The sequence below is a fragment of the Panthera pardus genome, unplaced genomic scaffold (assembly GCF_024362965.1).
Source record: "Panthera pardus isolate Hobbes unplaced genomic scaffold, ASM2436296v1 HiC_scaffold_8, whole genome shotgun sequence".
NCBI lineage: Eukaryota > Metazoa > Chordata > Mammalia > Carnivora > Felidae > Panthera > Panthera pardus.
The window spans coordinates 42,897,990-42,923,750 of NW_026527013.1; the positions used below are offsets into that span (position 1 = coordinate 42,897,990).

The window sequence follows — 25,761 nt, forward strand, 5'->3', positions numbered from 1 at the left end:
TGGCAATTGCCTTTAAATAAGAGGCACACATAGATATGATTTAATGTGACGTTTATAAAAACAAGGTGCTTAAGCAAGGTGGGTATTAATCCTGTTCAGAGAGGTTAAAGGAACTCATGTTGTCTGATTTTGTCTTAAGGTATTGCAATGACAAATCGTTTAGCCATTGGTAAAATGTTTCCTTGTTCAGAGAATGTAAGATTTTAGATGATACCACCTGTAAAGTCGTATTAAAAACTGTTGGGACTGTTGAAACACAGGCAATCCTCAGAATTTTTCTGTGGTTTCTTTTGTTCTAGCAAAATACATTTTTACTATAGCAAAGAGCACCTCTTGGCCAGTCTTGCTTTAGCAGTTTTCCATCTGTCCTGTGCATCCTTTCTCTATTTTTAACTGACCACAAAGCCTGCTTCACCTTTCTCCTTGACACACCGAGACTTATTTCTCATGAACTATTCTGGATAGTTCCTTGTTCAGCTTTTGAATCATTAGACCACTACAGCCTCCCTCTCCCTGGATTTCTGCCTTTTGTAACTATTCTTGTCCACTAAGGTCTAAATGTCACTGTTAAAATCCCCTTTCTCGCTTGTCACTTTGACCATGATGTCACTTACTTCCCGAAAATTTCCCCTGGTTCCCCACTACTTTTCAGGCCAAGTAACTGTCACACTTGGTTTCCACATTCAGCCGGACTCAGCCTTCATTATTCCCTTCTACTTTCCTGTATCCTTAGAGACCTGTCCTTTTACCCAATAGCTTGCTGTTCCTGCCTTCTTAGCACTCCTGTCTTCCCAGATAGATTTCCTGCTGTTCTTTCTTCTTGTAATAACCGGTCACTCATTCATCTCCCATTCTCTGAGACTCCCTGAAATACACCATCTTCAGTATTTTTGTCATAATTTACTTACATTTTTAACGGCACATTAAAAAAAATATGTTGCCTTAAGCTGGAGGTTTTATTTCATTACTGTAAATGAAACCCCAGTGTCAGTGGGAAACAAGAGAGGTAACTACAAATGTTAAAACAATGAAAACAGTCCAAGGTCATTAAATGCTAGCTAGCTAGTGTTGCCTGCCAATGGTTCTGGGTTGCCTCCATAAAACAGCAAGATTAGTAAAGTTAGTGTTGTTAGTGTTATATTAGGACCTCCTGGAGACTCCTACTTTTTTGTACAGTCAGAAGGATTACAAGAGACTGCAAAGGGGATGTTCACTTAGGTCATCCCAAAGGACTTCTTAAGATCACCGCAGGACTGAGAACAGTGTCTGGGACATGCAGCCCAATTCAAGGAGGGTGAAGACATCCCTTAGAAAAACTCACACACTTCTATGCCTTTATCCTATGACGTTCCGCATTTAACCATTAGATGAAAATTTGTGAAGTTCTTGCAGTGTGAAAATCTCTCTGCTGGATGGATGAATTCCAAGATGAATCAGATACAGTAGCTGGCCTGAAGATGCTTGCAGTTACCACTGAATATATGCCCACAAAATAGTATTAGTGTTAACATCTATGTGGTTTTTGCAGTCTGACACTCTGAAATGTTACAAACCTCCAGTATAATTAAGGACATGTACTCAAGTACAATGTAAAAGAGAAGGACCAAAAATGCCACAAGGAATGTATAGACAGTATATGATCAGAATAGGAAAGATTACTTCCAGTTTATGCACTATTAAAAGTGTCAGGGAAGAGGTAGGATTTGAAAGACAAGGAAGAAATTCCATTGAAATTACCATTTCTCTGTAGCAAAATAAATGTGCAAGCCCTAATTAATGAGCAATTAATTTTTAGCAGGATTTATTATACTATAATCTTGTGCTGTTAGAGAAAACCTTCTTGTGTGATAAAATGTGATTTGATTACCTTTCTCAAGTTCTGAAAGGCTTATTTATCCATGTATTGTATAAAACAGGAGCCCTCCCTAATTTGGCATAGGCTTAGAGAAAGCCACACCTAGGTGGAAGATGGGTACCTTCACCGTATTTCTATTTTAGGGAGCCAACCTAATACCTGCTTGATTGGGAAGTCAGGGGATATGGACATCCAGAGCCATCATAGGGATGTTTGAGTCCTATGACCTTGGGGCGTGCTTTTCAATTCTGAGGTGACCAGGAAATCAGAGGTTCCCAGCAGAAAAGCACAGCACTTCCCTGGCCATTCAGGTGCATTAATTTCTCCTTTATGTCTCAGCGCACTGCCGACTCTGTGCTCTGTGGTCCCTTCTAGGACCTGGTTCTCAGTCCTAGAAGGTCAGATAATGCAGAGAAGGCTGTCGTGTGGTTGGTTCTCTAGACTTAATATGCTTGTGAAATGAAGAAAAGGGAAAAAATAAAGGAAAGTAATGATATGGTCATCAAATATTAAGAGCTGATGATGAAATACGAGGATTTTTTAAATTGTTTGTGTAATAGTCATCCATTTTTCAAGTGAAAATATTTTGTGCTTTTCTTAGAGACTTGAGCCCATGTGGTACATTACAAATATCACTTCTAAAATTTTTTTCATTTAACAATTTTTAAAGTTTTATTAATTTCAGTAATCTCTAAACCCAACATGGGCTTTGAACTCATGACCCCCCAAGATCAAGAGTTGCATGTTCTTCGGACTGAGGCAGCCAGGCACCCCTCCTTTTTGTTTTCTTATTAGCCATACTAACACTTACATAATCGACTTCTTGAATCTTTTATATATTGCATTTTAATTACATCAGTAATTTCACTTTTTAAAAAAGGTAGGGAAATGAATATCCACAGTATTACTTAGTGATGAATGTTCTTGCTTCCGATAGCATCTTGTATAATGCATTCTTCTCTTTCATTACTGTGGGTATTTCATTAATACCTAGAAATACAGAAAATATAACTTTTTAAAGTTCAGTAGGAGAAAGCAGAATGTGTTAGTAGAGTTGAAAAAGCAATAGTTGCAGTGATATGAAATACCCTGGCTTTATTTTCTGAACTTACTCCTTACAAATGTTAATCATGTGCACCTAGTCAGTGACAGTGACAAGGCATATAGACAGAGACTATAAAGTTGAGAATTTGAACACAGAGCATGTGTTCATATACATAACATACACGTACATAACTGCTCTTTTGTAAATCCACATAACCTCACTTATGCTGAATTCACTGTCTTAGGCTCTGCTTTCTCAGCAAGCATGTATCAGCAAAATGAAAACCTTGTAAAATTGTCATGGATTAGCTTATACCACTGTATGTTTATTAAGTGCGAAAAGTGACATTTATTTCTCGGCCTCATACTAAGTGACTAATTATAAAACCTTGCTGTGCATTGAAGCGTAACTCTCAAAAGCTTTACAACTTGACTTTTGACAAAGATGCCATTGCCATCTATTGAAATGATGCGATAGTGAAGTTTACTCGCGTTCGCCATTTTATGAATTAGAAGTTTTTTTTTTTTTTTTTTTACTTTCTGCATTTCTACTCATTTTTTATTTGGCTCCATGAAATAGTCACCATCATATTTGTCAACTTCCAGCCTAAAGCTTTGGAAATTGGTATAATGAATGTTCTAAATGGGCATAAATGTCTTTAGAGATATTTTAACCCCCAAGAATGTGAGATCTGAGTCCTACCTGCCAAAATATGGCAGAAAATATAAACAAAAAAATTATGTTTAAAAAAATAATACCGTATTTAGAGGAATAACACTAATGAGATAGTATTTTAAGACTCAGGAGTGCTTGGCTGGCTCATTCACTGGAGCATGTGACTCATGATCTCAGGGTTGTGAGTTCAAGCCCTATGTTGCGTGTAGAGATTACTTAAAAATAAAATTTTTAAAATACATAAAGAAAAATCCATGACTAATGGTACTGTTTTGAATTGAGGTATTGTGGGGAAAATAGTATTATTGGAGCTTGAAGCTTTGGCTCTTTGAGGGTGTATGGCAGAATAATTGTAAAAACTGCAGTTTGTTTTTATTGATCTGTTTTGAATCCACAGTTGACTTTTCTATATGACAGTTGAAAAGAATCTTCTTACTTTTTGTGTATTCTTTTTAAAGTGTCCATGAGAAGGATGAAAATGAATACTCTGGTAAAGCAGTTGAGAGTGAATTGTGAAATAATGTACCAGAATAGCCTCTGTACCCTAAGATAGTCAACATATAACAGATCTTTCCATAAATAAACATAAAATAGTTTGTGCTGATAGATGCCTGGAATAGTAAGATGTGGATTTACCAGAAGCATTGGAACTTCATTATTTCTCTATGACTCTTAACTGACCATAGGTATCGACAATATATTTGGGAGGCTTATTTCTCCAGTAGGCATAATATGCCATTGGACACTCAAGGAACACTGCTGGAGGCAACCTTTGACATTGACAAAGTGGAACATTTGGGAAAGGATTGCTAAATACGGCGATTCATACCCAGAGAACTAGCATTTTGCCATTTGCTAGCATTTTCCTAATTTGGCAGTGGTTTCCAGATGCCACACCCAGATCTCTCTCTCTCTCTCTTTTTTTTTTTTTTTTTTTTTTTTAGCAATGTTGATTTATGGAAATGTTTTGATAGAGGCTTAAAAGCTAACACCAAATTCAGCAGTGCAGAAAGACTCCAAATCATATTCTTCTTTTTTGTCAATATTTTCACTAGGGCAATGTCAGATATTAAATCACCTAGAATTAGTTATGTGCCATTTCAGCAACCTTTTGTGCGCAATCTGCTCCAACCCGTTTGTGCTGATTAGCAGTTTAAAAAGTCTGCAGAGGAAGGGAATTTTCAGTAGCTTCCCCGCCCCCCGCCCCCAACCCCCCACCCCAGCCCTGTGTGCACTGGGGAAGGAATTACCTTCTGTGCAACTCCTGAATAATTTTGTTGACCAGATTCATGCTAGAAAAGAACAGTATCAGAAAAAATTTACCTACCTATGGGTCTGAAGCTATGCTCCCAGATATAAGAGAGGGAAAGAACCAGTGACTCGAAGTGAAGTGTGTGTGTGTGTGTGTGTGTGTGTGTGTGTGTGTAGCTCTGACTCCAAGGAGTCATTCATTCATTCATCAAATATTTATTGAGCTGTTTATAAATCCCAGGCACCGTGCTAAGCATTAAAATGAAGATAAATTCCCTGCCTTCCAGAGTCTACCATTACTGAGAATGTCAGCCAATAAATAAGTAAACAAATAAAATCATTAGAGGAAAGAAACAAAGGATTATGATAGAGAAAAATGAAAGGAGGAACTTACTTTTAGAAAGGCTTTTCTGAGAAGGTGACTTTCAATCCAAGCCAGAAGGGGAAGAAGGCAAACAGGAAAAAAGCCAGGAGAGCAGGGTTCCAGGCAGAGGGGCAGGGAGCGGAAAGGCGCTGTGGAAGGCAGGAATTTGGCATGGTCTAGAGCTGACAGAAGGCTAGAAGCTGGAGTGCAGGGAGCTTGGGAGAGATTGGCAAAGGTAAGGTTAGGGCAGATCCTGTGAGGCTTTACAGGTCATGGATAAGAATATGAATTTAAAGCGCACTATAGGAACTTCAAAGGAATCCAAGCAGTTCAAGCAAGTTGATCTGATTTATGTTTGTAAAAAAATCACTTTAGCGGTCGCATGAGGAGTGGATTGCAACAGAGAGCAGGACCAGTTGGTATTCCACTTGGGGAATGAGAACAACTTGGACTTGAACTAGGGTGTGATAAAGGGGATTTGTGAGACTGTTTATTGTACTTTTAATAAGATGATATGGGTGGTTTGGGGATTGTTGTGAGAAATAGCACACAGCCCCTGCAGGCAGGAAACTACATAGGAAACAACCAAAGAATATGGAGTTGTGAGAAGAAGAGGTTTAAGATACGTGTTTCCATGCTGCCTGGTAGTGGAGGGATTCGGATGAGCCCCAGGAGGGCTCAGGGCTGGGGTGAGTGACATTTAGTGAGCTTCTGGTCTGAAAGAGGGCATGCGCAGCTGAAAGAATGTGCGTGCGCTCCACCAGGGGAACCTGCTCATTAATTCTTACAGCAGTTTTGTGTTGGGTATGGAAGATGAAAGACATTTTCCATTCAATTATTGATCATAAGTATGATGTGGTTTGATTAAAATGGAAAGATAATTGTATCAAATAGAATTTGGTTATCTTTTTCCCCCCTTGCTATATTTTAATTTACCCTGTTTAAGTTTTTCCATGTGAGTAGAGAACACGGTACCCACCTCCCCTTCCCAAGGAAAGAAGCATTTTATAATGAAAAGGGTTACTGAATACCAAGTAAATTATGTTGATTTTAACCCAAATGCCTACCCTATTTATTTTGCTGTATACATTAGTGATGTGAAAAGCTTCTAACTGTTCTCTCCTAGGACAATTAAAGTTTAGGCTTTAGATGTTTATTTTCATATATATATATATATATATGGTTATAATCTGTTATACGGATAATGACATAAAGAACAAATAATAATTTTTAAGTTGGTGAGAAAATAAAAAGATAACACAATGGAAAAACGGGCAAAGAGAGAGAACACATTTTAGAAAACAGAAACTCAAATGGCCAAAAATACATGTAAAGACACTCGACTTTAATCAGGACAGTATGAATTAAAATCACAGTGAAAACAAATTATAACTCATCTGTAGCCATGGAATATTATTCAGCAATCACAAAGAATAGACCATATGCAATAACATGAATGACTCTCAAAGCATCATGCTGAGTGAAAGAAGGCAGACCTAAAAGGATAAATTTTGTATGATTTCATTTATAGAATATTCTGGAAAAGGTAAAACTGGAGGGACAGAAATAAGATCAGTGATTTCAGGGATAGTGGGTGAGGTTTAGGAGTTGAGGTGATGAGAATATTTTGTATATTGATTACAGTCATGTTTAAACAAATGTATAGTTTTGTCAATACTTGCTGAATTATACATTTAAAACTTGTTAATTTTACTCCATGTAAATTATGCCTTAGTAAAGCTGATTAAAAAAAAAAAAACCCAATGAGGGTGTGTTTAACATTTATTGGACTGCAACAGGGAAACTATCTAGAACTAGATGTTGTGAAGATATCAGGAAATGGGAGCATTCATGCTCTGCTTGTGTGAGTGAAAAGTGACAGAACCCCCTGTGGGAGGAGGAATTCACAGTAGCTAGTGAGGGTGAAAATGTTTATCCCGTGGGATGCTCCAGCCATTCTGCAGCTGCGTGATTACCCAAGAGAAGTGCTCATGCATGTGCTCAAGGGGGACTCTACAGTCAGGAAGGAAGAATTTCTTCTGCTATTCAAGGTCTTCTAGCTGGACTAAGAATCAAATTGACATGAGACAGATTAATGGGAGGAAATCATATTTAATTTCATACACATGAGAAATCCACACAGATAAGGAAATTCCAAAGACAGTCAAAGTGAGGTATATATGTCTTTTTGAAATAAGGAGAAGTAGGTAGGCGTCTGGGACTTCACAGGAAATGAATGTAACCCTCAGGAAGATGAAAAAAAGTTAAAGGTATGGGAAAGAAATGTGTGTGGGCCACTCAGAAACAATGGGGCATAGAGGGCTTTGATCAAACAGGCCTTGCTAAGTTCCTCCTGTCTATTATAGCAATTCATAATATAACATAGTTTTATCTCTGGTGATAGTTTTCTTCTTGGAGCAGTTCCTCTATCTAAATTCTTTTCAGGTAGTTGAAGAGGGTGGTAAAGAGCTTTTCTTGAATCTTCTGGGTTTTGATTGCTTTTAACACAAAATCATCTTCATACGAAAGGGGCCCATTTTGAGGCAGCCTGCTTTTATGCCCTACAATACAAACATGTACTGTGAACCATTTGTTTTGTTTAATTTTGTGTTGTTTTATTTTGTTTTTTAGTATGCTCTATGCCCAAAGTAAGGCTTGAACTTACAACCCCAAAATCAAGAGTTGCATGCTATATTGACTGAGCCAGCCAAGTGCCCCCCCCATTGCAGTCATTTATAAGTATATAAAGTGTAAAAAACCTAAATGTCTATCAAAAGGGGATGAATAGATTGAAATATGTAAAATATTTAGTATATGCGTGTTGACTTCTATAGAACAGTTCAAATGAGTGAATATATTACATTCAAATATAAATGTAGATTTTGAAAACAATTAAAAAAATTTTTTAATGTTTTTATTTCTTTTTGAGACAGAGAGAGACAGAGCATGAGAAGGGGAGGGGCAGAGAGAGAGGGAGACAGAATCTGAAGCAGGCTCCAGGCTCCGAGCTGTCAGCACAGAGCCCGACGCGGGGCTCAAACTCACCGACTGTGAGATCATGACCTGAGCTAAAGTCTGATGCTTAACCGACTGAGCCACCCAGGCGCCCCTATTTTGAAAACAATTTATGTGGAAAAAAACAAGTGTCAGAATGATACCTTGTGTATGATACTATTAAAAAGCAAAATTCAAATGAGTACATTTTTTAAATCTAATGGGCCTTATTCAGTGATTCATGAATCAGGCAGTATCCTGTCTAGCATATAGAAAGGAGCTCTGAGAAGGTATACAAAGTGAAAGACTTTTAGGGGCAGAAGGGAGCACATACAAGGAATAGTAGCAAAAAGCGAATTGCTTCAAACGAGGTCACTTTCCTTTAGGAGGTAGCAGAGATCTATTGGGTAGGTTACCTTGCTATTGCTGATCAGGCGATTCTTGATTGATGAGTTTAGGATTCCATTTCTAGGACAGGCTGAAACTGTAAGTTAAGTCTTGGTTTGGTGTGGTTAGGCTTAGCATAAGCAACTCCATTTGGGGCCTGTTTTCTTGTTAACAATACCAATTATGTGAATTAAAAACACTCATGCAACACTATATTTTCTTTGTAGAAGATAAAAATGTGTTGCTAACACATTAAATATGTTGGCTCTTTTTAGGAGTAAAGGGAAATGAAATTTAGAAGGGAAATTTAGGGGCTTTCAACTTAATTTCTTGTATTTTATTTATTTAAAAAGTGATTTCTGGGGGTGCTTGGCTGACTCGGTAAAGCATGTGCTGATATTTTTGTTTTGTTTTAAACAGGTTTATTGAGATTTTATTCACATACCATAGGATTCATCCATTTAAAATGTGCAGTTCCATAATTTTTAGTATATTCACAGATATGCACAACTGTTACCATAATCCATTTTGGTATAGTTTTATCACCAGAAAAATACCCCCCTGCCATTTAGATTTCACCTCCTAGCCCCCAATTCTTCCAGCACTAAGCAACTACTAATCCACTTTCTGTCTTTATTGATTTTCCTATTATGCACTTTGTATGTAAATGGAGTCCTACAATGTTACCTTTTTTTTTTTAAATTTTCTTTCTTTTTCTTTTTTTCTTTCTTTCTTTTTTTTTTTTTTTTTTTGGTGTTCCATTGTTTATTTATTTCTGATACTAGGTTATTTATTTTTCTTTTCTTAATTTATTTTTTAATTTACATCCAAGTTAATTAGCATATAGTGCAATAATGATTTCAGGAGTAGATTCCAGTGATCCATTCCCTATGTATAACACTCATTGCTCATTCCTAAAAGTATCTTAATGCCCCTTTCCCCATTTAGCCCATCTTCCCACCCACAACCCCTCCAGCAACCCTCAGTTTGTTCTCTATATTTAAGAGTCTCTTATGTTTTGTCCCCCTCCTTGTTTTTATATTATTTTTGCTTCCCTTCCCTTACGTTCATCTGTATTGTATCTTAAATTCCACATATGAGTGAAGTCATGATGTTTGTCTTTCTCTAATTTCACTTAGCATAATACCCTCTAGTTCCATCCACATAGTTGCACATGGCAAGATTTCATCCTTTTTGATTGCTGAGTAATACTCCATTGTATGTATATATACAACATCTTCTTTATCCATTCATCCATTGATGGACATTTGGGCTCTTTCCGTACTTCAGCTATTGTTGATAGTGCTGCTATAAACACTGGGGTGCATATGCCCCATTCGAATAAGCACACCTGTATTCCTTGGATAAATACCTAGTAGTGCAATTGCTGGGTCATAGGGTAGTTCTATTTTTTATTTTTTGAGGAACCTCCATACTGTTTACCAGAGTGGCTGCACCAGCTTGCATTCCCACCAGCAATGCAAAAGAGATCTTCTCTCTCCGCATCTTCGCCAACACCTGTTGTTGCCTGAGTTGTTAATGTTAGCCATTCTGACAGGTGTGGCGTGGCATCTCACTGTGGTTTTGATTTGCATTTCCCTGATGATGAGTGATGTTGAGTAGTTTTTCATGTGCCTGTTAGTTTGACTTCCTCCTTGCCGATTTGGATGCCTTTTATTACTTTGTGTTGTCTGTTTGCTGAGGTTAGGATTTCCATTCTCTGTTGAATAATAGTGGCAACAGTGGACACCCCTGTTGTGTTCCTGACCTTAAGGGGAAAGCTCTCAGTTTTTCCCCATTGAGGATGATATTAGCAGTGGGTCGTTCATACATAGTTCTTATGATCTCGAGGTATGATCCTTCTATTTCTACTTTCTTGAGGGTTTTTATCAAGAAAGGATGCTGTATTGTGTCAAATGATTTCTCTGCATCTATTGAGAGGATCATGTGGTTATTGTCTTTTCTTTTATTGATGTGATGTATCACATAGATTGTTTTGCGGATAGTAAACCAGACCTGCATCCCAGGTATGAATCCCACTTGGTCATGGTGAATAATTCTTTTGATGTATCGTTGGATTCGGTTGACTAGTATCTTGTTGAGGGTTTTTGCATCCATGTTCATCAGGGAAATTGGTCTATAGTTCTTCTTTTTAGTGGGATCTTTGTCTGGTTTTGGAATCAAAGTAATGCTGGCTTCATAGAATGAGTTTGGAAGTTTTCCTTCCATTTCTATTTTTTGGAACAGCTTCAAAAGAATAGGTGTTAATCTTCTTTAAATGTTTGGTGGAATTCCCCTGGAAAGCCATCTAGCCCTGGACTCTTGTTTTTTGGGGGGATTTTTGATTACTAATTTGATTTCTTTAGTGGTTATAGGTCTGTTCAAATTTTTTCTTTCTTCTTGTTTCAGTTTTAATAGTTTATATGTATCTAGGAATTTTTCCATTTCTTCCACATTGCCCAATTTACTGGTGAATAAATACAATATTCTGTTATTATTGTTTGTATTTCTTCAGTGTTAGTTGTGATCTCTCTTCTTTCATTCTTGATTTTCTTTATTTGGGTCCTTTCTGTTTTCTTTTTGATCATAATGGCTAGGGGTTTATCAATTTTGTTACTTCTTTCAAAGAACCAGCTGCTGGTTTCATTGAACTGTTCTACTGTTTTTGTTGTTTTGTTTTGTTTTTGGTTTTGATAGCATTGATTTCTTCTCTGATATTTATTATTTCCCATCTTCTGCTGGTTTGAGATTTTATTTTCTATTCTTTTTCCAGCTCTTTAAGGTGTAAGGTTAGTTTGTATATGTGAGACCTTTCTTTCTTCTTTAAGAAGGCCTGGATTGCCATACACTTCCCTCTTATGACCACCTTTGCTGAGTCCCAGAGGATTTGGGCTGTGGTGTTATTTTTATTGGCTTCCATGTACTTTTTAATTTCTTCTTTAACTTCTTGGTTAGCCAGTTCACTCTTTAGTAGGACGTTCTTTAGTTTCCAAGTATTTGTTGTCTTTCCAAATTTTTTCTCGTGGTTGATTTCGAGTTTCATAGCATTGTGGTCTGAAAATATGCACAATATGATCTCGATCTTTTTGTACTTGTTAAGGGCTGATTTGTATCCCTGTATGAGCAGGGGAAGGGCAGAGAGAGAGGGAGACACGGAATCTGAAACAGGCTCCAGGCTCTGAGCTGTCAGCACAGAGCCTGACGTGGGACTAGAACCCACAAACCACGAGATCATGACCTGAGCCGAAGTTGGACACTTAACCGACTGAGCCACCCAGGGGCCCTGATGATGTTAATATTTAAAAATTCTAGATGGCAATTATATAGGAATATTTATTTACTCATTTTTAATGTTTGTTTATTTTTGAGAGAAAGAGAAACCAAACGTGAGTGGGGGAAGGGCAGAGAGAGAGACAGAATCCAAAGCAGGCTCCAGGCTCTGAGTTGTCAGCACAGAGCCCAACACAGGGCTCGAACCCACAATCCATGAGATCATGACCTGAACCAAAGCTGGACACTCAACTGACTGAGCTACCCAGGCGCCCTTGGAATTTTTAAATTATATTTTCTGGATCTAAACTTCTTCATAAAATAAAAACACTGAAGCTACATTGCAAAATTACAAACATAGAATTTGTGTTTTTTGATCCTCAAGTGGAACCATTATCACTGAAATTTTGTTTCAGCTCTTAATCACAATGTAGATCTATCAGAGTATTTATAGGAGCTAACAGACCCTAACTAAACTCATTCAAAAGATTAACTTCCTTAGATCTGAGAGAAATCTCATGCCTTTCCATTTTAAATTTCATGGTGGTTGGGAAAGACTAGACCAAAAGTCAAGTCAATCTCCTCATCACAAAAATAGAGGTAAACCACATAGTCACACTCCAGTATTTAACATCCGTACAAAGACTTATTTATAATGAGTAGTACTTAGTGCATCAGGTAATGTTCCTAATGCTTATGTCAGTTCTTAAGCATTCTTACCATTGGAATATAGATGAGCACACCATTGAAGAGCTAATTCATTTAAAAAAAATTTTTAATGCTTGTTTATTTTTGAAAGAGAGAGAGTGCACAAACAGGGAAGGGGCAGAGAGAGAGGGAGACACAGAATCCAAAGCAGGCCCCAGGCTTCTAGCTGTCAGCACAGAGCCTGATGCAGGGCTTGAACCCACAGACTGTGAGACCATAACCTGAGCCTAAGTCAAATGCTTAACCAACTGAGTCACCCAGGTACCCCAAGAGTGAGATTAAATTATGTGTTTAATATTAAGTTAATGAGACTACAGATACCAAACTTATATAAGATATTAGTCTATTGTATCTTAATATTTATTGAGTTAATTTATGAAAACATTTTATCTGCTCAATAATGATATGACTACATATGTGACAAATTTATATAAAAATTTAGGTTTCTGTAAGGAGTAGCATCATTTTAATTTAAGCTTATGGATATAATATTATTTCATCTCCTGGCAAAATAGTTAGAAGGCAGCATATATTTTGTGTGAACCTAAATAAGTACCAGACATTGACTCCCCAAATCAAAATGTAAGTTCTTATCTACACATGACTGTGTTACTTGACCTGTTTCATTTCCTGTTGTTACTGTCAATAGTTAGCACCAAGTTGGTGGCTTAAAACAACATAAATATGTTCTCTTGTGGTTCTAGGGGTTAGAAGGCCTAAAATCAAGGTGTCTTCAGAACTATGTACCCTTGGAGCCTCTAGGTGAGAATCTGTTTCTTTGTTTTTTCTAGCTTCTAGAATCTACTTATATTCCTTGTCATCTTCAAAGCCAATAGCATAACGTCTTCCAACTTCTCTTTCTCTGCTCTGCCCTTATGTCACCTTTTCTGACTCACCCTCCTGCCTTCTTCCTGCAAAGAACTTGTGATTCTATTGGACCCATTCACATAATACAGAATAATCTCTCTATCTCAAGGTCCTTAATATAATCACATTTGCGAAGTCTCATTTACCATGTAAGACAACATTCTCACAGTTTCTAGGGATTAGTATGTAGATATCTTGGGAAGTCATTATTCTACCAACCACATCACCCTTCAAACTCTTTTCTGGTTGAAATATCCATGAAATTAAGTAAGCTTTTGCTGAAAACCTTTTGGTTCATCACTATCACTATATGATGTAAAATAGTGATACTTGAGTGAAGTGTTATGGGAATACAAATCCCCATTACAAAATTAATATTAGAAGGTAAACGTTCTCTATGTATTGACCCATGGACTTAAATAACTTTTGTGTGGACACTATACCACTTTTTAAAAGTAGTAATCTATTCAGACTGTGGTATTTTTGTATTGTAACTGCATTGTACCATCGATGAAAAATAGTGCATATTTCAGAAGATTGTTGCAATTACTAAATGAACTATGTTTTAAACTGTCACAGCAGTGACTAGCCTAGAGCTTTTGCTAAATACATGCTTGTTGCTTTTGTTAATATTAATGATTCACTGAATTATCAAAAACCATATTGGCTACATTAAACAGCAGAATTTAGTGGGATAAAAAAGTGCAAAAAATTGATTTAAAGAACTCAAAAGGACGGTATCAGGTACTAACTGACTAGAATATTAAGTTCGTAAACATTTTATTCATTCAACAAGCAGTATTGAGCACTTAGGATACCAAGTCTGTTCAGTTCAGGAAAAATGGTAAGGAATTGGAGTGATACTTACCTTAGAGAGCCTCCAGTCCAACTCAATAGGAAGACAGTAAGTAGAGGAATATGGGTCGGGATGGAAGTTGTACAGGATATCAGACTGTCTTTTATTTGATCCTTAGAGTTACGCCAAATTTAATATCTCTGAAGTCTGAAAATGAATATAGAGATTTATCCAGTAGGATGGATCCTAATTCTTAAAGCCTATCTTTTTTTTTTTTTCTTTATAAGACTGTTCATTACCAAAGTGAAAGCTGGGTCAAACATGAAACAATTCAGTATCTTATACACATGCACACACTGACAGTCCCACAATCAGACAAACATACATAAACACCGCCACCATTTTCTAGGAAGTAAACAGTGATTGTGCTTCTCTAGATATCTAAAATCAAGAGAGTGATTGTGATTTCTTATTTTTTTTAATACCCATTTATTTATTTTGAGAGAGAAAGAGAAAGACTGAGAGAGAGAAAGAGAGAGAGGATCCCAAGCAGGCTCAGCATTTTCAGCACAGAGCTGGATGCAGGGCTCGATTTCCTCAACTCTTGAGATCATGACTTGAGCCGAAATCAAGAGCCAACTGCTCATCTGACTTAGCCACCCAGGTGCCCCAAAATGGAAATATTTCTATGACTTCTTAGAGAAAAAAAATGTACCTTATAGTGCTTGTAGTTTTTCAAGGTGCTTCCTCCTCTCCCCAATGTTTAGTAGACAATCCAAGTAGATAGTTTCTGATAGGCTTCACATAGGAGTTTTGAAAACATCACAAGAAGTGTATCTTAGTCCTTGTCAAAATATTTTCTTGTTGAAAATAGAGAAAATTTTTGGTGAAAACTGAAATGCATATCAGTTTAATTCATGCACATTATTTCAGGTAAATAATGTCACCAGGAGTTTTCACGGGTAAAATCAATGTTTATGTCATACAGTAAAGTAGCAGTTATTACCAGAGTTGAAAATGTGTAAATGTTGTCCACCTCTTCCCACCCGTATCAATCTTATTTTTTCTTTAATAACTACCACCTAATAATGCCTATCAAAACTAAGCAGGAAGTTGTCTGGTGAATCATTTTAAAAAATATTTTTCTACCTAACTTCAAAAAAAATTTTTTTGTAATGCTTATTCATTTTTGAGAGAGAGAGAAAGAGACAGAGTTGGGGAGGGGCAGAGAGAGAGGAGGACACAGAATCTGAAGCAGGCTCCAGGCTCTGAGCTGTCAGTGCAGAGCCCAACGCGGGGCTCGAACCCGCGGACTGCAAGATCATCACCTGAGCTGAAGTCTCATGCTTAACCGACCAAGCCACCCAGGCTCCCCAACTATCTAACTTTTTATAGAAAAGTTATATGAGAAGAAACATAGGAAGAGAGGAAATGATCTATTATTAGACCTGAAGTTGGGGTCTAGAATAGCCCTGTGTATGTGTGTAGCATTCGAGCCATGCTGCATAAATGCCAGAGCTAGTGCCTAGGACTGAATGGGAGCCTGTTGTGCTTCTGAGGTAAATGAGAAAAACAAACAAAACACCCCGTCTTTTCTCTCCCATTCTTAATCACTATGATGTGGAAATAAGGGCTAAAAGGTTTGTACCACTTTGAAATACAGTAGGTGATAGATGTGTGGAGAGAGGAAACAAAAGGCATGGAATAGAAGTCAAATGCAGTCAGAAATAGAGCGAATTCTGGAGACAATAGCATGTGTGGACACTGACTGCAGTTTTAGTGCTGACGAGTCACGGCAGAAATGTCGGCTTTTTTTTTAGCGCTTAGGGACCTTCCAGCCTGGTAGGCAAATTGTTCTCCTTTGCACCATCTACATTGTTTTCTCCTCTGGGATTGTCCCTGTCTTGTCTTATTTCACTTTTTTCCATCTGTCTACTCCTGGAGATACCTGCACTCATTACTTCGGGCCTCCCATTAGTGATTTCATTACAGTATCTGCATTCTGCTGTTTGCTTCCAGCAGTGAACCAAAGCACAAGAAACCAGCCACTGCTCATCAAGGGAGGTTGTGGGCACAGGCTGGGTTTCTTTTAGCCGTCCACACTGGCTCAGGGAAGATGATGGACAGGATTTCTCGTTTCTACTCTTAGAGTTCTTATAGCTAATGCCCTGATGTATCTGTCTATCAGTGAATTGATAGATTGATCCATCCACGCATACATTTATTTTGGCACACAGCTTTGGGATCCAGGCAAATGATGCCTGAATGGACTTACCCTATCACTGCTTGTCAAGGTTAAAGAATCAGAACTCAGAAGAAGAGTTGAGACCAACTTTAATGATGTTATTGGAATGGGTAGTTTTAATAATGATATGTTTTCTTCAAGGGAATTTAGATTCAATTAAGTATGTAATGAAAGCACAGGGGAGTGTTTGAAGAATCATCGAGTCTCTGTCCAGGTGGCATGCTTTTAGATGGAGTTACATGCAGTCTAAGAGTGAAACAAGTCCTTTAAAGGCTTACCCCAATCACCAGAAAGAAAAATATAAACTGTGTTTCTGTTTAAACTAGGCAAAATTGTCTAGGTGTTAAACATTCAGTGGGATACCTACCCATGAATAAGACATTTTTACATATACTCAGTTGTATACATATATGTACGTGGGTCACTGAGGCAGTATTTTAAAAATCATCGTGCCTAAGTGGTTACTTTATTTATTTTTGTAGTGGAATTAGGCAGATTATAATTTACATAAACTGAATGCACATGGGACTCCGTATCTTCACGGAGTATATTATATGGTAATACAATTTTAGAGTGGCTGATTAGGCCTTGTGAGGCCCAGTGACATAGGATAGCAATAGATTGCTATCAAAGCCAAGAGGAAGATAAGGTAGCATTTTTGTCATGTAGAGCTCTAAATCCTCTATTACTTTGAAATCAGCTCAGTAGCATATTTTAAACTCAAGAGGGGCTATCTTTCTGGTTCCTGATGATTGTTTTAATGGTGGATCTCACCATATGTGTATCAGATATGGAAAGTAATGTCCATTAAATAGAGTAAAAATGTTCTTTTAGGGAGAAAAAAAAGTGATTTAAATTTTTAGATTCTCATGGGATCTCATTAAAGTTCTCTTTCTTAAATAGATTGTGCAGCCTAATAGTTATCAGGAATCCTGCAGTGCACATGGCTGATAGGTTAGTTTACACAGGATTAATTGTGTAATTTTGCAAGCAGCCAGCACAGTGAACATTGATTTTTGCATTAGCCCTGTGTGTTATTTCTAAGGAAATTCTGCTTTCTATTTTTAAGGTGGTGTAACATTTCACTTTTTGCCACTTTTTGTTAATTATATTTTCTACCAACATGTTTCATGCCTGTCCTTCCTAATGTTATTTTCTAATTGTTATGTCCTTCAGAAACTTTATTAATTTTGAGCACTGATGTGTAAAAAAAAATGACAGAAGAAAATGCCTTTCACAAAGCATTCTCTGACAGGCCAGTTTCCCCATGCTTCCATCGATAAGTTGCCCAAATATTCCTTAGAATACAGAAACAATTCAGTTGCATCCAATTCGTATACTAAGTGAATGATTAACGTAAGAAGTGCCAGGAACGTAAGAAGTAACATGAAAATACTACATTTCTCAAAACCAAAGAATGTGAATGTCCAAAGGAGAGCAGGCTGTTCAGAACAGTCCATTTTCTTGAATATGTAGATCTTTAGAGCCTCGTATTTCTTGAAGTATTTGTTGATATGGAAGGAATAAAGAAAGAGGTTTTGTTTTCGTTTTTTTTTTTTTTTTTTTGCTTGAATTTTCCAGATAATTAGTTCAGCTCTCAGTTACTAGAGTTTGTCCACTTTTTGTGACTATAAAACGTCTGTTGGGATTTCAGTGGGATTGTTGTAACTGGGCTGAGAATATATTTTGTTGTCTTCTGTGTGGTTTTGAGAAAACAGAAAATAATGTTGATTGTGTGCAGTTTAGGCCTTAATCTTTACACTTTTCTGGTCTTGGACTTGCAAATCAAGTACCTGCATGTGCCCCTTTCCTCCCCCAACTCGAGACTCCATTAGATAAAAATTTCCTCCCTTCATATCATTGTGGTTCCTCCAGCAAAAGAGTTGAACACCTCTTAGCTTTTGCTGCCTTTGTTTTGTTTTGCTTTGCTTTGGGTGGAACCTCCCTCTCCCTTCTCCCCCACTGTGAGTTTCTGCTGCATTATAAAGACCCAATAAGGAACTGTACAAAGTGAGTACTTAAAATGTGTGCTGAGTGACCAACTGGACCCTCTTGGAAGAACCCTCTTAAACACTTTGTTACCAGAACTTCAAAAAGGGGCTTGCTTCTGAAGAATCAAAGGATCTCTTGTATAATAAATTTGAAGCATTCAGTATAAAATGAACAGAATAAAATATCTTTTAAGCTCCTGTATGATGCCCGGATTATGTGAAGAGACTAAGGAAGTGGTGGTTCTCTCACGCTTTTGTGTCACGTTAAACAGAAATAGATGAAAGCAAAAGCTTAAAACTGACAAAATCCCAAGCAGGGAAGCACTGGTTCCCAGCTTGTTCACTGGTTCATAGCAAACAACCAGCTGATAACTTGAGGAAAAAAATTTAAAAAAAGATTTTCTTTCATAGGAAAGGACTGAGTTTGTTTTGTGTCATTTTAAACCACAACTTCACAAAGTATACACCACTGTTTTTCTGACATAGAAAGTGGGTCATGACGTTGTTGAGAAAGGACTGGAATTGGAATCACAATACTGTCTTCTACCCTTGACCTTTGTCACTTGCTGCGTGTGACACTGAAGAAGTAACTTAACCCTCTGCATTTTATTTTTTCCTAATTTTTAAATAAATCTAACAAATTAACACAAACTTGTTTCAAGGATTACATGAAAAAAAATCTTTGGTAGAGTGTTATAAAATATAAGGTGTTATACTCTTATAGGTAGTTTGCAATAAAATTTCATTAAGCAATTACAACATATTTTAGTTCTCTGTTTGGAGGCTGAATATTTGCTTTTTACATTGCACTTGGTCTTGGGTAGTTTGAATAACCCAAATGAGAGTTTAATTTTGAAACCATTGTAATTGTCTTCAGTACATCCTATGCATGAAAATGGGTGTATGCCTCTGGAGGAAGAGCCATTAGCTTTCTCCAGATTCTCCAATGTGTTTGTGATTCTAATGGGGTTAAGAACCACTTAACTAGATGAGTCATCACCAATTTCCATTTCACATTATTTGGTAGTACAGCTACTGTAGTATTGGATACTTGAAGAGTGAATTTAGCATGTTGGTTTATATTTACCAAGGGTTTTTGTCTAACAGAAATTCTACTGAGGGAGAAAATCAATGCAGATTGGCGATCTGCATAACTTTTCCCACTGTTAATTTTTTAAATGATTATTTCCCATAATTAAGGCAGATTTTTCTTTATTTCTTTCCACACCACCACACCACCGTCACCACCATCATCTAGTCCTCTTTTGTTTTAAATACGTAGCTAATTACAGATCAATTACAATCTTATGGAAAACTGAGACATAGTCTGTAGGTGAACTTTGAAATTTTGTGCAATAGGACTGCATTAAATATAGTATTTTTCTACATGTTGTTTTTTAATAACTAAAAAAATTATGTTAATTTACATTTCAACTGACAGTGTATCTTTAAATTTCATTTCTTATTCTCCATCACCACAAATATATCTCACCATAAATGTGTCGGTGTTATCCTCAACTGTACTTTCAACCTCCTGAGCCCAATGCAAATTTTGTTTCAATAAATATTTTTCACAGCATCACTAATGATATTCAACTCTTCGTGTCTAAAATTTGTGGATATCCCTTATATTTCTGGTAGATTTGCTGATCAGTTTTTGGCAGGAATGAAAGACATGGCAACCCCTACTTGACCAGAAAGTTATGCTTAGAATTCACGTATTCATCTCTCTAACTGGGGAGTACTTTGGTATCTCCCATGTACTGAGCTCATTGTGAGGAAGCACTGGGGAATCGTGGGCTCGACCCACATATCGGCAGCTTGTTACAAATTATTAATTCGGCCTTTTGAGTAACACCATTATGTTTGTATATCATTCTGCTTGCACAAAGTTTCCTGGAGTCTTCGTACATAGTTATTTTGATTTGGTCTACATAAAGAAATTATGACAGTTGTCATTGAATTGCACAATCTATTCTGCATTAAAATTAATAGGAATTATCATTTTATTATAATAAATAAGTATATTTAACTTATTAACATTAAAATTTAGAGTCCATCAATAACTAATTAACATTTAGAGTCTATCAATGACTAACATTTAGAGTCTGTCAATAAATAACTAGTCTGCCTCAACTTTTAGACATCTTTTGACATCTCTTTTTTGCAGTTTTAGATTTTTTTAAATTATTGAGTAATTTATTCATGCTCTGCTGATTAGCTCTTTATTTTCAGTTTTACAAGGTAGGTTTTGCACTTAGATATTTTTTACACAACAAACTTTCCATTTGCAAGTTAGTGTATATAAAATAATTATGTTAGACATTATCTATTTTTAAGTGAAACATTTTATTTTTTTCAACCTTTTTGAGGTATAATTGACACATAAAAATTGTGTATATTTAAAGTGTGCAACATGATTTTATATACATATGCATTGCCAAATGATTACCACAATCAAGCTAATTAACACATCCACCACCTCACGTAGTTACCTTTGGTGTGTGTGTGTGCGTGTGTGCGTGCGTGTGTGTGTGTGTGTGTGTGTGTGTGTGTGTGTGGTGGGAATACTTAGGATCTATTCTCTTAGAAAATTTCAAGTGCACAATACAGTGTTATTAACCCGGTAATCACCAGATAATAACCAGGTAATCACCCTGCTCTACATTAGTTCCCCAGAACTTAACCTTCTTATAACTGAAAATTTGTACCCTTTGACCAGCATCTTCCTATCAGCACCCCTACCCAAGTCCCTGGCAGCTACCACTCTACTCTTTGCTTCTGTAAGTTTGACTTTTATAGAGTCCACAGATAAATGAAATCATAGATAGTATTTGTTCTCCAGTGTCTGACTTATTTCAGTAGTGATATGTCCTCCAAGTTCATCCATGTTGTTGAAAATGGCAGGACTTCCTTCTTTTTTATGGCTGAGTTATTTTTCATTGTGTGTGTGTGTGTGTGTGTGTGTGTGTGTGTGTGTGTGTGTGTAATCAATGTTTGTTTATCCATTTGTCCATTGGCAGTCACATAGGTTGTTTCCATAGCTTGGTTATTATGAATAACGCTTCAGTTAACCTAGGAATGCACATACTGCTTTGACATACTGATTTCATTGATATTATCCCTGTTATGTGGTTTACCATTTACAAACGCTTACTGCCACTCTCTGAGGGTGGTGAGGCAGGTTTTGTTAGCCCCAGTTAAAGAAAGGAGGATGTAGGCACACCTGAGTGGCTCAGTAGGTTAAGCACGCTGGGCATGGAGCCTGCTTAAGATGCATGTGCTCGCTCTCTCTCTCTCTCTCTCTTTCTCTCTCTCCCCCCCTCTCCCCCCCTCCCCCCACCCTCTGCCCCTTCTCTGTGGGATGAGCACTCTCTCTGTCTATAAAAAAAAAAAAAAAAAGGATGATACAGAAGTTTATGGTAGTTGTCACCTACTCAGGGGTATAGCTAGTGAGTACCAGAGTTGGTGTTTGTGTTACCATCATTTAACTTTACATCTTAGACTGGAATTTTCTAAGCTATTTTGCTCCCTTCTCCACTCAAGGACCTTCTGTGAAAGGAACCAAGGAGCACTTAAAATTTTTCCTCTAAGGTAGGGGCTGAACTCATTATCTTAGACTGAATCAATTCAGGCTTTTCTTTTATCCCCATTCTCTTTAGTTCCTATTGAATCAAGACTTTCAGCATCCTTGAAACCTTGGCTTTATCTGAGAATACCAACATATAAACTGGAGTTAGCATCCTGATACATAAATCTGAATTTGTCATTTCCTGCTAAAATCCCACAATGCTCTTCTGTTTTAAGATGAAGTTTAATTATCTAAGCATGACATTCAGAGCTGTTCACACTGTCCCTGCAATTCAGTTTTTCAGCCTAATGTCTATTTTTTCTATTCTCTGCCCTCATCTTTCGCCTCTAAAACTGAGAATGCCTTGCTTTCTTGCGCTTCTTGGTTTCTTCTCCTGTTCTCCCCTAGTGCCCCCTCTGGCATTAGAATGCCATTACTTCCTTTTCAGTTTCATAAACTGGCCCATTTACATACCTTGCTCAAATAACTATGGGGGGGGGAGGGGCGGGGGAGGGGGAAGGGTTTTATTTCTTACCATGTTTATTTTGATGCAAAAGGTAACTTACGATCATTAAAAAGTGTCTATTAAATTAGATCATCTTTAATCTCTCTTTGCCCCTTTATTCCAGTGTTGTTTCCCACAAAGCTGTAGATATATACGATTATTTTTGGCAAAATTGAGCTCATACTCCATATAAAATTTTGTGGTATTTTATTTCATCTAATATTATATGAAAGTTCAGCATTCAGTATTCTTTGAAAACACAATTTTTCAACCTACAAAATTGTCTAATACATAGTCATATTCTAGGAACTTAATTATTTCTCTACTACTGAGCATTTAGGTTGTTACCAAAATTTAGTTTTATAAGTTACACTGACTAAATATGATTTTACATTCACATTTGAACATATCTCAATATGTTTAAACTCAAGCAGGTTTTCTATTTGTGTGAAGACTGGTTTAAACAGAATAACATAAAATGGTATGTTAGGTCATTCAGTAAGGTAAGACGTTTATAACGTTTTGTACAGATATGCAGTGTATGATTTTTACGTATTTGTATATATATCCATACATGTGTGTATATGTGTAGTTATAGCACTAGTTGAATATTGATATATTAACTGGGGGAGGAAATGCACTTAGTAATTTTTAACTTTGACAGCTGATTTTTGTTTTATTAAATATATATGCACATATGTAATAAACATATATTTATTTTTTATAAATACATGCATAGGTGTGTATGTGTGTGTATACATAGCTATTTATATTTTACCAGATCTCTACAGTAGACATTTATTACTCTTAGGATAAATCAAAAAAAAAAAAAAAAAAAAAAAAAAAAGAAACCCTAACCCACACAGTTATCCATCTTAACCAATTGCCATCTCCTTCTAAGTTTTTCTAACATGAATTCATAAGTAAAAAATGAGTTTCTCATCGGTGGAATACTAAAACCACTTGTAAATTATTTGTCTCCTAGGGTTCACTGTGGTGTGCGATCGTAAGTAGCTATCAAGACTAAAATACAGACAGTACTGAAAAATACTCCGAAGGTGGACAGAGGACTGAAACTTAGTCTTCTTCTGTGGGAGAGTTACTGAGTGTAGCCCTAGGCATGCTTTGGGGAAGATGAGGGGGAAGCAGAGATTCTGAGGCTCATAAGCCAGTGGTGCAAGAACTGTAGAGACTGCTCAGGGCTTGAAAGCTGTTTGAGCAAATACTCTGACTAAAGCAGCAGGTGGAGTGGCTCAAGCAGGAAATTGGGAATAATATCCTGGGATTGGATTTGTTTAGACAATTCCTGTTTCTAGGACATAGGGCTCTCCATTCATGGGCGTGCCTTGACCATTGTGCCAGATGCAGAATAGTCAAGTCATAAATACTTGAATGAATGAATAAAGATGACCTTGTACATGCTTTCAGATAGAAAGTATTACCAGTATTACTGGGCTCCTGAGTGGCTCAGTCAATTGAGTGTCCGACTTCAGCTCAGGTCATGATCTCGCGGTTAGTGAGTTCAAGCCCCGCGTTGGGCTGTCTGCTGACAGCTCAGAGCCTGGAGCCTGCTTCGGATTCTATGCCCCCCTCTCCCTCCGCCCTACCCCTGCTTGTGCTCTGTCTCTCTCTGTCTTTCAAAAATGAATAAACATAAAAAAATTAAAAAGAAAGTATTAGCTATATTACCTGGTTTTCATACCTAAATGTGCCTGCAAGATATATGTACTTGAGTTTGACTTTTAATGACTTAGAATTCCATTCTTTAATCATGATTGAAAATACATGTCTGACTACGCTTGCAGCCTAAAGAGGAAGAGTCTGGTTTAAAAGTGTTCTGATGCTATTACAATGCCTATGGCAGTATTTAAGACTATCACAATTATAAAGCTGTATCCTGGGGAAATGGTTTTGCAATCCTAGACAATATGTAACTTCTTTGTGCTTCAGTTGTTCTACCTTTAAAATGAGGAACTTAAAGACAGAACGTTTTTGTCTACCTCATAGAGTTGTAAGGATAAATTGAATTCATAAAATAAAAGGGGCATCTGGGTGTTTCAGTCGGTTAAGCATTTGACTTCACCTCAGGTCATGATCTCATGGTTCCTGGGTTCAACCCCCGCCTCAGGGTCTGTGTTGACAGCTTGGAGCCTGTAGCCTGCTTCGGATTCTGTGTCTCCCTATCTCTCTTCCCCTCCCCTGCTCATACTCTGTCTCTCAAAAATAAACAAACATTAAAAAACAGCATAAAACAGAAGAGTGCCTGGCATACAGCAAACCCCATGTAAATGTATCCTATTGTCATTACTGAATGAGCCAGACCTTGGTATTAACTTGTCCACAGCCAACTGATTTGATCAGGATTTAGTCAGAGGACCTTTGCTTTTCTGGTATCTGAGATTATCATCATATACATTTTGGATCGTACACAAAAGCAAAATACTCCTCAGTTGATTGTGTTCAGAATTGCAGATTTGTTATGGACCTTTGTACTTCCTGGGGAGACAATCTACAATTGCAATGGAAAGTAATATAAAATCAGAGCTAGATGCTCATTGAGATCTAAAAGATGATCTATTCAGTTTATTCTTAACATAAAGCTTTGGCATTTTGCTTATTACTTTCAAAACCATTTCAAACATGATTTCATTTGATACTAATACTACTCTCAACATAATTAAGAAAACAAAGAATGCCCCTGCCCATCAGACACCAAGGTGACAAACGGGATGAGCAGGTCCATAAGAGGGCCTCTGGCCTCTGGCAGGTGGGACTTTTAAGTTGTATGATTTGGAAAACAAGAGCTTCCCCCTTTGTGTTACAGGGTTCTAGTCTACACTTTGTGATTTGACCAGGTAATGTGGTTGAAACTTGGCCTCCAGTGTTGTTCTGCTACCTCAGTATTCATGGTTTGAAGACCCCAGATGGTGCCATGTGGGGCCAGTGCCCTATACATGTCCCTCAGGTCCTTCTCTATCACCCTGAGGCTATTCTGCTACAACTACAATTGTCACCTCTCAAATAGCATTGGAGTAAATCATGTCCACATTTGATTGCAAAAAAATGAGTTGATAATTTTCCCCAGGTGATAAAGCTAGGAAGTAGCAGAGCTCATTCATTCATGCAGATATTTATTGATCACCTGCTCTGTGCTACGTTCTGGGATAGTCTCAAAACTCCTGAGTTCCTGAGTGTAATTGATACCATTGGTCAGATCCAGGTCCTTCAGGGTCAGCC

At 37.2% G+C, this 25,761-nt stretch overlaps 1 protein-coding gene across 12 annotated transcripts in view; it reads left to right on the forward strand.

Annotated features, from left to right (window-relative positions):
- Nucleotides 1-25,761, forward strand: part of CHL1 (cell adhesion molecule L1 like) — a 198,530-nt gene that overhangs the window by 15,402 nt on the left and 157,367 nt on the right. For 2 of the 12 annotated variants that reach the window (XM_053896737.1, XM_019428465.2), the window contains exon 2: nucleotides 13,254-13,311. The exons of the other annotated variants lie outside the window; for them this stretch is intronic. The gene's annotated coding sequence lies outside the window, so the exon portion shown is untranslated. The remainder of the gene's footprint in view (nucleotides 1-13,253; nucleotides 13,312-25,761) is intronic. 12 annotated transcript variants of the gene reach the window in all.